Genomic DNA, 12,727 nt, shown 5'->3' on the forward strand with positions numbered 1-12,727 from the left:
TGATGCTCCCTGGGTGGAGTAAAATGCATTATGGACACCGGCAGCTGCCCGTTCCTTAACAACCAGCTATTTACAGTCTTTGTTTAGGATGCCGGCTACTGCCTGCTGTAAATTGTCACAGTCTTTCACTACTAAAATACTGCATAACTTAAAAAATAGCCCATGGGGCATTTTAGTAGTGTGTTTTACCACTCGGGGATCCTGCGGCTCTCCTCTAACACCAGTCACTCTTCCACCAGGAGAATGGCTCCCGATCAACCCCGCCTGGCGGTGGTGCTCACACCCCCCCCAACTCCCAGGCAGCAAAATGCGAGTAGGCGAGTGGAAAATTTAAGGGATGCATATACCAGTGGCCACCATTCAGATAAGTGGAAGCTCACAATGGGTGTAGTAGGAGGGCCAGAGGGAGCATTGGGAGGGGTTATTGATATATAAGTCACCAGCCTCCAGGAAGACTCCAGCCTCTAATGATGCTCCCTGGGTGGAGTGAAATGCATTAGGTACAGAGAATTCTGTTGTCATAATTTCTTGGATTTTGGAACACAGACCGCAAGTTGCATGGAGTTTTATATGCTTGTCATGAAAGCCCAACATGTAAGTGGATATTATTTTGTAATAAAACCTTTTTAATCAATATCATGCCATGTATGTTTTATTTCTTATCTTTTTCCACACATCCTATTGGGGATGTGTGGAAGAGGATAAAGACACATCTATGAAAGATATAGTTCACCAGTACAGGCAATCCTTACATGGATAGCTGGTGAGTGAGAGCACAGAAGGAAGGGGAGCACAGCACTTTCATTTCATCACTTTTGTCATATATTTCTTCACGGATTTCACTTTTTAAATAACTTTTTCTACACAGATGGCACTTTAAAGGAATCGTTGCGATATAGAAGAATCACAGCACTATATAAACTTTTTTTTTTTTTTTTTTACTTTCAACGTTTTATTAGCAAAATGGTTAAAAAACAATGAGATACATTGCATTGCGAACATAACAATATATATACTTGTACAAAAATTATGCAGGGCATACACATCTATGAGTCACGAATTGACCGCGCAAGGTCTAATACATGCAGAACATTCAGAAAATAGATCCAACACAGTCTGTAGCTACGGGCATGGATTGCAAGGCAACCAGTATTAAATAAGCCCAGTATTCAAGACAAGAATTGCAATGTGAATATAAAGATTGAGGTATAAGAGTCCAGAGAAGTAAAAAAGAGGGGGAAACATAAAAGAAAGAGAGAATAATAGAGGCATAGCCTAAATAAGCTATGAAAACAAAAGAAATAAATAAAAGAAAAAAAGATATGTTTAGCATTGTCTCTTTAAATCAAAGCAAATCATTCAAATTTTATGATTGGATACGAAATAACCACCACGGATTCCACTTAGCATCATAAATTGGTACTGAGTCATGTAGTTTATGAAAAATTTGTTCAGAGAGCATAATCTGATCCATCCTGGAGAGAACCTGAGATAAACTTTTATTGTTATGCTTTGTCATTTTTTATAGCAGACATTGTTGATTATATGATAGATATTATTATCTACTATTATCGACTATTTTTAATGAATCTATATATTTTACTGAGCACAGACAGCGCAGGAACTTCCTATACTAATATCGTAATATTACTGGTATGGTTGTGATCAGGTACACTGACCTCCCCCAAAAAAAAACTTGACTCCCGACGAAGGCTCCCGCTATCTGACAGCTCCACCACCTCCCAACTCCTCACTTATCCCCCCCCTTTCCTGACCTGCTGGGTTTCCTTTTTGGATAAGGGTCTGGTATGGATTTGGAGGAGGATCCCACGCAATTGTTTTTGTAATTTTGGCATGGTTGTTCCTCTCATAATCCATACCATATCCAAAGGGCCTGGTATGGATTTGGGGGGAGGACCCCACGCTTTTTTATTCTTTATTTTTAATTGCCCGCAATTAATTTTTACTTTTAGCAGTCAGCGAGAAAAATGTTGTTATGGACACCGGCAGCTGTCCGCTCCTTAACAACCAGCTATTTACAGTCTTTGTTAAGGATGCCGGGTACTGCCTGCTGTAAATTGTCGCAGTCTTTCACTACTAAAATACTGCATAATTTAAAAAAATAGCCCATGGGGCATTTTAGTAGTGTGTTTTAGTGAATGTCAAAAGAGCTGTGCGGTATCTTATGGAGCTCATTGTCTATATTAAGCTGGTATATTTTGACATGTTTATGTGTTTTTGTATAAAAGTAATATCGGTAATCTTGAAAATCTGCCGTTTTGAAAGCCTTGTAATCATCTATAGGATCCAGTGATTCATGATATTGAATGTTAATAGATGTTAGTAACAGGACAGCTAAAGCTATAAAATAAAACATTTAAACAAATAAAACATTTCTGTTTTTCCTATTAGATAAGTAGAATGAATACAGGGAAATATTGCCTGCTGGAGTGTTTTACTCATAACTGGCAGAGAAGAACAAAAAAGATAATTTTATGTCATCATCTTCCAGCTTTGTACAGCCTAGTTAACTAATTACACCATCTGGTGCCTTTTAGGAATGTTTGCTTGCATTTATTTTCTTTCGTCTGTTCGAATACAGAGATCACCTGTGCCAAGAGGTCTTTCTGATGCTAGATAGAAGCTAAGAACAGAAGATGCTTTATAGGGTGCTCATACTCATACAAGAAGCTAAATAAAGGTTTAGCAACAAATTAATGTATTTAGACTTTGTAAGAATACATTTCAATCAAGTGACAAATTAGGAGCATATAACAAATTTACAAGTTAAATATTAATGAAAAAGCTCAAAAAATCATACAGACAAAATATTGTAAAATAGGTTGTGTTCATTGTTACAGGAAATTTTCTATTAGCTAACCATTAGGCAAAAGTGGGACCTAATACTGATGTTTACATATTTTATCATATATGTAAGGAGTCAGCAAACCTGTGGCACCTAATGCTTTTTCTAGTGGCATGCAACAAACAAAAACTAACTATAAAAAGAAGTTCAGGCACAGCCCACTTCCTATATTGAAACTGATGACTCATCTTTTAGAATGTTGTCATCCCAATCAGAATAATTACACCAAAAAATAGCGTGACCTATAAAAGGGTCACAAAACAGAAGTCGCAGATGGGGAAAATGTGGTAGAACAAAATATAAATACATTGATAAAAGAGAAAATATATATGTAGGGTAATACATTTTTTTTAATCCACTCACCCAATTTTTAATTGACAATGGTGTCACCAAGTGACATCCTGCCCACTCATACCATAGTCTTTTAGTCACATTGGGCCAGATCCACGTACCTCGGCATAAATGTATGCGGGCGTAGCGTATCTCAGATACACTACGCCGCCGTAACTTAGAGCGGAGGATCCTTATCCACAAAGAATTTTCACCGTAAGTTACGGCGGCGTAGTATAAATGTGTCGGCGTAAGGACGCGGAATTCAAATGACAAAGATGTGGGCATGTTTTATGGTAATTCAACTTGACCCCACGTAAATTAAGTTTTTTTTAACGGCGCATGCGCCGTCCGTGGGGGTATCCCAGTGCGCATGCTCGAAATCATGTCACAAATAGTCAATGCTTTCAACGTGAACGTAATTTACTCAAAGCCCTATTCGCAAACGTTTTACGCAAACGACGTAAACGACAAAAAATTTGGCGCTGTCCTGACGTCCATACTTAACATTACGTACGCCTCAGGGGGTAACGTTACGCCGAAAAAAGCCTTACGTAAACGACGTAAAAAAATGCACCGGGCGGACGTACGTTTGAGGATTGGCGTATCTAGCTAATTTGCATACTCTACGCGGAAATCAACGGAAGCGCCACCTAGCGGCCAGCGTAAATATGCACCTAAGATCCGACGGCGTACTAAGACGTACGTCAGTCGGATCTAGCCCCCATTCAGGCGTATCTTGTTTTGTGGATACAAAACAAAGATACGCCGGAGCATCCTAGAAGTTACGCGGCGTATCAATAGATACGCCAACGTAACTTCTTTGTGGATCTGGCCCATTGTGTCTAAACCAAAGTTTCTCAACTCCAGTCCTCAAGTACCCCCAACAGGTCATGTTTTCATGATTTGCCTCAGATGAAATGGCTGTGGTAATTACTAAGGCAGTAAAGCTGGTCAAATTACCTCTGTAAAATAATGGAAAGCCTAAAAACATGACCTGTTTGGGGTACTTGAGGACTGGAGTTGAGAAACATTGGTCTAAACACCCCTCTTAGATCCTAAGTCACAATTACTTAACCCAGTAAAATTATCCAAGAAACTGGGAGTAAGACCATTGAATTATTGTTCATCAAAGGGTGACTATATCAGTGTAGCAATGTAAATGGCGATGTTTAGACCCAGGGTATTTTCTCTATACAAAGCCGCTATATCAATGGGCTTATTAATACTCTTAGAAAAAAACCTTCCTTGTGGACCACGTAGGAAGTGCCATCTTTAGGCTGCTGTAATTCCACTTAAGAGTAAAGTCTACTATTAGATGCTCACAGTAAGTAAGCCTGAGTGAAAGCAGCCACAACCAGCATAGATAGAGCAAGACAAGCTTGGAAAAGCAGATGATTAGGGACATCAAAGCACATTTTCAGATTGAAAGTATCCAGCCACCACAGATTTTCAGGCAGCTGTAACAAGCAACGCTGAGTAATAACAGTAGGATGGGAATGCAATCATCAAAGCCTGAGCATACTGCTCTATTTTCACTCACTCCTAATACTTATAAGGCTTAGAGCATATTCCAATGCCAATCTCCTACATTAGAATTCAAGCAGTGTAAAACTGTGTCTGTGCTGTTAAAAATTAAGCTTGATCATCAGCTGAGGAGTCCCGACTTTTCCATTCCCCTTGGGTTGCTTTTCACTAACTGGTGGATTGGTAAGCCTTCCCCAGTACAGGTGGTGCATGGGGGCTTGGAGACAGGGCACAGCTCTGCTGGAGCGAGAACTGGACATTTATGATGTCAATGTGTGTTGGCCGATCCCAACGTAGGCTTTGTCAGGACTGGAAGGCAACCAAGCCTTCATGGACTTTTAAATCATAACAGCCATTCCCTAATTAAAGCAGTTCAAATTAAGGTACACCGATGACCAGAATATTCAAAATACAAAAAGTAATACAAAACATAGTAAAGACAAATAGATTGTGTACTTTTGCAAGTGCAGAATATTTTGATCCCATCTGCACTAGAGAATTTCTTAGTATGCATGATTGGGCAAATTTTACACTGTCCCTATGGATACATCCCTTTAACCCTAGGGATATTATTTGACACTTTCCCCATGAATACCTCCCTTTACTCCAATGGATATTTCCTAGCCATATCCTTGATTTTTCGATCAACTCAGAATGAACCAAATTATGCCAAAGATTCCTGGTTCATCTCACCACTATTAAAAGTTGTGAACCAAGAACTTCAGCAAGTCTTGGACACATGTATTGCATATGCCAGTGTTTTACCAATATCTGTTTCAGTTCTTGGCACTGTACACCTAATTGGGTAATTACATTTCAGTGCTCTCCTCGTTTAGTTTCCACCTCTTTTAGTTTTAATAAATTATGCATAGTGGCTTTGGCTCAGCTTTTCTTAAAGTGTTTATAAACCCAGACTATGAAAAACATTCATTACAAGCTATATGACAGAGTGTTCATACTCACAAAGCCACTAAAGTATTTGTTTTCTGTAGAGTGAAATATACCTACTCATCCTGCCTTCAGCTGTCCCTCCCACTTTATTTGTGTCCCTACCATAGCCTGGGATTCTGTGGACCAGCTTGTGTCCTCTGCTGAGCATGCTTTATTTCAGTTTGCTTCCAAGCTCTTCATTTGCCTCTATTTCTTATCTGTGCAGCCCAAATGACTATAGAGTCACACATGTGAGCTTATGCACAGTGGTAAATGATACTGCCTTCTTTCCCATGTCCTCTTATTGCTAAACTCTATGGGGGCAGGATATAGTATGCTGATTGGTAACATTCACTAGGGATGAGCCCAACACCCCCCCCCCCCCTCCCAATTCGGTTTGCAGCAGAACATGTGAATGGGTAAAATATTTGTGCGAACACCGTTAAAGTCTATAGGACACAAATGTGAAAAATCGAGAGTGCTCATTTTAAAGGCTTATATGCAAGTTATTGCCATAAAAAGTGTTTGGGGACCCGGGGTCCTGCCCCAGGGGACGTGTATCAATGCAAAAAAAAGGCTTCAAAAACGTTATATATCGTCCTGGGGGGGGTCTCCTTAGTCTACCTGTAAAGTAGCACATATTTCTCATGTTTATAACAGTACCACAGCAAAATTATTTAAGGAAAAAATGTCAATCAAAACTGCTCGCGGCTGTAAATGCATTGTCGGATCCCGGGAATGTGGATAAAAATCATTGAACTATTGAAATACCAAAAATACCAAAAACAAATAGCGTAGATTTCCCCTCCAAAATCCATACCAGGTCCTTCAGGTCTGGTATTGATATAAGGGGAAACCTGCACCAAAATGTAAAAAAAAAATGGCGAGGGGGCCCCCAGGCACTATATAGTCTGAACAGCAGTATATATACACTATGGCCCAGATCCGCATAGTGCAGCGCATTTGTAAGTCCGGCGTAGTGTATCTCAGATACACTACGCTGCCGTAACCTACAGCGTATTTCCCATATCCACAAAGAATTTGCGCCGTAAGTTACGGCGGTGTAGTGTAAATATGTCGGCGTAAGGGCGCTCAATTCAAATCACTAAGTTGTGGGCGTGTTTTATGTCAATACATCTTGACCCCACGTAAATTACGTTTTTTTTTTAACCGCGCATGCGCCGTCCATGGGGGTATACCAGTGCGCATGCTCCAAATTAACCCGAAACAAGCCAATGCTTTCGACGTGAACGTAATTCTACGCAAAGCCCTATTCGCGAACGTTTTACGTAAACGACGAAAAAATTTACGCTGGCCCGACATCCATACTTAACATTGGCTACGCCTCATATAGCAGGGGTAAATTTACGCCGGAAAAAGCCTTACAGAAACAACATAAAAAAAATGCGCCGGCCGGACGTACGTTTGTGGATTGGCGTATCTAGCTAATTTGCATGCTCGACGCGGAAAACTCCCAAACTGCAACTGACTTTTTCACAGTAAACAATGCATTTTAAATGCATTTTTTGCTGTAAAAATGACAATGGTCCCAAAAATGTGTCAAAATTGTCCGAAGTGTCTGCCATATTGTCGCAGTCACAGAAAAAATCGCTGATCGCCGCCATTAGTAGTAAAAACATTTTTTTTATAAAAATGCAATAAAACTATACTCTATTTTGTAAACGCTATAAATTTTGCGCAAACCAACCGATAAACGCTTATTGCAATTTTTTTTTACCAAAAATAGGTAGAAGAATACGTATCTGCCTAAACTTAAGGAAAAAAATGTTTTTTTTATATATTTTTTGGGGATATTTATTATAGCGAAAAGTAAAAAATATAGAATTTTTTTCAAAATTGTCGCCCTATTTTTGTTTATAGCGCAAAAAATAAAAACTGCAGAGGTGATCAAATACCACCAAAAGAAAGCTCTATTCGTGGGAAAAAAAGGACGCCAATTTTGTTTGGGAGCCACGACCGCGCAATTGTCTGTTAAAGAGACGCAGTGCCGAATCGCAAAACCTGGCTGGGTCCTTTAGCTGCATTTTGGTCCGGGTCTTAAGTGGTTAATGGCACAACACAGGATTTTTATAAATAAAAATGTTTTTTACATTTTTATAATCTATTGTTGCTAGGGGTAGGTCTTATGTTGCTGGAGGGTCAATCATTACTGGGATGGATCTACTGTTGAGGGAGGGGTCTATTGTTTCTGGCTGCTGGAGGGGTCCATTGTCGCATCCTGCTGGGGTGGATCCATTGTTGCTGGGGGGAATATTGTTGCTTGCTATTGGGAGCCTAGTGTTGTTGGGTCTATTGTTGCTAGCTACAGGATGTTATTGCTTTTCTTGTTATCATTAACAAATTAACAAATTTCATACAAAAACTAAAGGCTAAAACATAATTTTATTATTGCATGTGAACAACAGTCAAAAAGAAAAGCCAATGCGTTTTTCGACCGTCAGGCCTTAATCATGGCTAACAAATAAGTGACACAAAACAGCTTAAATAGTGTAGACTAAATAACATGGTTAACCCCAAGGGTCACATGGACCAAAAAAAACAGACCCCTGATATCTCACCTTTGAGACAGAGAAAGGGACTAAGTACACAGATTCCCCAGTTCCTTTCTCAGCTGCACTGGAAATGAATGGACAGGAGACAGAGGCTCCTATCCATTCATAAACTGAAGCATTGTAAACACAGTTTACGATGCTCAGTCATATGAATGGACAGAGTCAGTGATCACTGACTCTGTTCATTCGGAAAAGGTAGGAGCCGGGTTTAGCGGCTCCTACCGCTGCTCTCCATCCTGAAAGAGGGGGCGAAGGAGGACACGGAGGGGGGACACAGATCACGGAGGGGGAAGCAGCCGCACAGACGGGGGACACAGATCACAGAGGGGGGAAGCAGCATCACGGAGGGGGGACACAGATCACGGAGGGGGGACACCGATCACGGAGGGGGGAAGCAGCGGCACGGAGGGGGAGAGCAGAGGACGGCAGCGGCACGGAGGGGGAGAACAGAGGACGGCAGCGGCACGGAGGGGGAGAGCAGGACGGCAGCGGCACGGAGGGGGAGAGCAGAACGGCAGTGACACAGAGGGGGAGAGCAGAGGATGGCAGCGGCACGGAGGGAGAGAACAGAGGACGGTAGCGGCACGGAGGGGGAAAGCAGAACGGCAGCGGCACGGAGGGGGAGAGCAGAACGGCATCGGCACGGAGGGGGAGAGCAGAACGGCAGTGGCACGGAGGGGGGACACAGGAGCATGGAGGGAGAGTCAGGTATCGGTAAAGTATCGGAGCATTTTACACAGGGGAAATGCTTGGTATCGGTCCTGATACCGATACTAGTATCGGTATCGGGACAACCCTATTGAATATATTGAAAGAGTATGATAAAAAAAGTATACTGAAATTGTATATACCTCCAGATGTCTGTTTCTATTTAAATTTCTCACTTGTATGTGTTAGATGGCCAGCCTGACTTCTACTTTTTAACACGTTTGTCGTATGTGTGATACCACAAAACACATTTATTATTTATCTATTCAATACTGGTTATGTGCACTTGTTTCGGACGTATTCATTATGTTATTATATCTGTGTGATAGACCATCTGGCGGGTATTTGTTTGTTTCCCATTGATACTTTAAAATTGCGCAGTGCAGCACTGGTTCTAGTTACTACTTTATTTCTTAGTGTGGAAACATTTTAAATGTCAACAGCCTCATCAGCCTTTTTACCTTATCCTTTTTTTTTTACAAATGGAGTATAATGCCGCGTACACACCATCACTTTATGTGATGGAAAAAAATGACGTTTTCAAAAACGTCACTTTAATTGACCGTGTGTGGGGGAAAACGTCATTTTATGTCTTGTAAAAAACGACCAAAAAAAATTCAAGCATGCTTCAATTTTATGTGTCGTTTTTCAAAAGTGCACTTTTTACTTCACAGAAATTGACCGTGTGTAGCAAAAAACGTTGTTTTCTAAGAAGTTTTTTCATCCACGCATGCCCAGAAGCTACTTATGAAGCAAGCTTCAATGGTAAAACGTGGTGGAACGTAACCTCGCTTTGCAAGAACATTGTGAGAAAACGATGGTGTGTAGGCAACTTCGTCTTTGAAAATTGAAGTTTCAAAAACGTCATTTTTTACTTCACAGAAAGTGTCGTTTTTTTTCATCACATAAAGTGATGGTGTGTATGCGGCATAAGGAGAGTGGGGGCTAAACAAATCTGGATACGGGTATTCCAACCAAAATGCGTAAAATATGAAGCAAAAAACAGCCATATATATATATATATATATATATATATATATATATATATATATATATATATATATATATATATATATATATATATATATATATATATATACATATACACACACACACACACAGTATCTCACAAAAGTGAGTATACCCTTAATATTTTTTGTAAGTATTTTATAATATCTTTTCATGTGACAACACTAAAGAAATTACACTTTGCTACAATGTAAAGCAGTGAGAGTAAAGCAGTGAGAGTACAGCTTATATAGCTGTGTAAATTTGCTGTTGCCTCAAAATAACTCAACACACAGCCATTAATGTCTAAACTGCTGGCAACAAAAGTGAGCACACCCCTAAATGTCCAAATTTGGCCCAAAGAGTAAATATTTTGTGTGGCCACCATTATTTTACAACACTTCCCTAACCCTCTTGGGCATAGAGTTCACCAGAGCAGAGGCGTTGCTAGGGGGGTGCGGGGGGTGCGGTCCGCACCCGGGTGACACCCGCTAGAGGGGTGACACCATCCCGACATTGACGATTTTTTTTTTTTTTTTTTTAAATGCCCAGCGCCGCCGCGTGTGTGTCTTCCTCCGCTCCCCTGCGAGCGGCGAGGTGAGCCTCAGCAGAGCTCAGCCTGTGTGCCTGTCACACTGCACTGTGTGATGATGTGACGTCAGTCACATCACACACAGTACTTTCAGTTTCTCCGCGCGGGAGACCTGCTGCACCCGTGACTTGCTGCCTTGCTGCCCACATCCACATCAGTCCCCGCTCTGTCTCCAGATGTCGGGCGCGCCGCGCGGCATTGAAACAGGTGCGGGGGGGGTGTCCACCGAGTCCACCGGGTCCACCGCCGGCCGCGGCATAATAGTAACAACAGTTACCGGGGTGCCCACCGCTGGCCGCGGCAGGCATAATAGGAACAGGTGCGGGGGAGGGGTATCCACTGTGCCACAAGTGAGAAGAATGTCTCACCCCCACCCCCTCCATCTCTGTCTCACCCCCACCCCCTCCATCTCTGTCTCACCCCCACCCCCTCCATCTCTGTCAGACCCCCTCCATCTCTGTCTCACCCCCTCCATCTCTGTCAGACCCCCTCCATCTCTGTCTCACCCCCACCCCCTCCATCTCTGTCAGACCCCCTCCATCTCTGTCTCACCCCACCCCCTCCATCTCTGTCTCACCCCCACCCCCTCCATCTCTGTCAGACCCCCTCCATCTCTGTCTCACCCCCACCTCCTCCATCTCTGTCTCACCCCCTCCATCTCTGTCTCACCACCACTCCCTCCATCTCTGTCTCACCCCTACCTCCTCCATCTCTGTCTCACCCCCACCCCCTCCATCTCTGTCTCACCCCCTCCATCTCTGTCTCACCCCCTCCATCTCTGTCTCACCCCCACCCCCTCCATCTCTGTCTCACCCCCACCCCCTCCATCTCTGTCTCACCCCCACCCCCTCCATCTCTGTCTCACCCCCACCCCCTCCATCTCTGTCTCACCCCCTCCATCTCTGTCTCACCCCCCCTCCATCTCTGTCTCACACCTCCATCTCTGTCTCACCCCTTCCATCTCTGTCTCACCCCCACCTCCTCCATCTCTATCTCACCCCCACCCCCTCCATCTCTGTCTCACCCCCTCCATCTCTGTCTCACCCCCACCCCCTCCATCTCTGTCTCACCACCACCCCCTCCATCTCTGTCTCACCCCCACCCCCTCCTACTCTGTCAGACCCCCTCCATCTCTGTCTCACCCCCACCTCCTCCATCTCTGTCTCACCCCCTCCATCTCTGTCTCACCACCACTCCCTCCATCTCTGTCTCACCCCCACCCCCTCCATCTCTGTCTCACCACCACCCCCTCCATCTCTGTCTCACCCACCCCCTCCATCTCTGTCTCACCCCCACCATCTCTGTCTCACCCCCACCATCTCTGTCTCACCCCCTCCATCTCTGTCTCACCCCCACCCCCTCCATCTCTGTCTCACCCCACCCCCTCCATCTCTGTCTCACCCCCACTTCCTCCATCTCTGTCTCACCCCACCCAATCCATCTCTCACCACACCCCCTCATCTCTGTCTCACCACCCCTCCATCTCTGTCCCGCCCCCACCCTTTCTCTCTCTCATCCCCCTCTCTATCACCCCCACCCTCCTCTCTCTCTCCCCCTTCTGTCTCCAAACTTCCACCCCCTCTTTCCCTTTTAGGGCAAATTCCTACTAAATCAGCATGACATCAAAGAGCAGCCGGAGCAATTTGACACTCCGGCCACTCTGCATTGCAGGCTGCTAGGGGGCAATATGATTAACAGTTTGGTGCATCATACTTTGTAGTGTATATAATGTAAATGTTGTTCTCCAAAATGTCAGGCAGCACGCTGTCTTTTCAGGTTCTCAAAGAAATGCATTCTGTTAGTATATTTTTCATGTTTTCTCAGTGTATAAAAAAAGTTGTAGGGGGCAGGCAACGCTGTTTAGGGGAGGGAGGCGCTTCAGAGTCCAGTGCCTATAGGCTCCTGAGATGTGAATTCTGGTCCTGGAGAAAGAGAGGTGGGGAGAGGGGACAAAGAAAAATGGAGAGAAAAAAGAAGGGATAGAACGAACAAGAAAGATGGATAGGGAGAGAGAGAAAAGGGGAAGAAAGGAGAACAGAGAGCAAACAGTGGGGTAAAAAATATTTGGAAAAGGTTATTGGGGGGGTGACACCATATTTTACCGCACCAGGTGACACCAACCCTAGTGACGCCACTGCACCAGAGCTTCACAGGTTGCCACTGAAGTCCTTTTCCACTCCTCCATGACGACAT

At 43.4% G+C, this 12,727-nt stretch overlaps 1 protein-coding gene across 1 annotated transcript in view; it reads right to left on the reverse strand.

Annotated features, from left to right (window-relative positions):
* The window catches only part of NMBR (neuromedin B receptor), a 435,362-nt gene that overhangs the window by 101,485 nt on the left and 321,150 nt on the right, over positions 1-12,727 (reverse strand). The window lies entirely within an intron of this gene.

Source organism: Rana temporaria, chromosome 4 (assembly GCF_905171775.1).
Source record: "Rana temporaria chromosome 4, aRanTem1.1, whole genome shotgun sequence".
In the NCBI taxonomy this organism is placed as follows: Eukaryota; Metazoa; Chordata; class Amphibia; order Anura; family Ranidae; genus Rana; species Rana temporaria.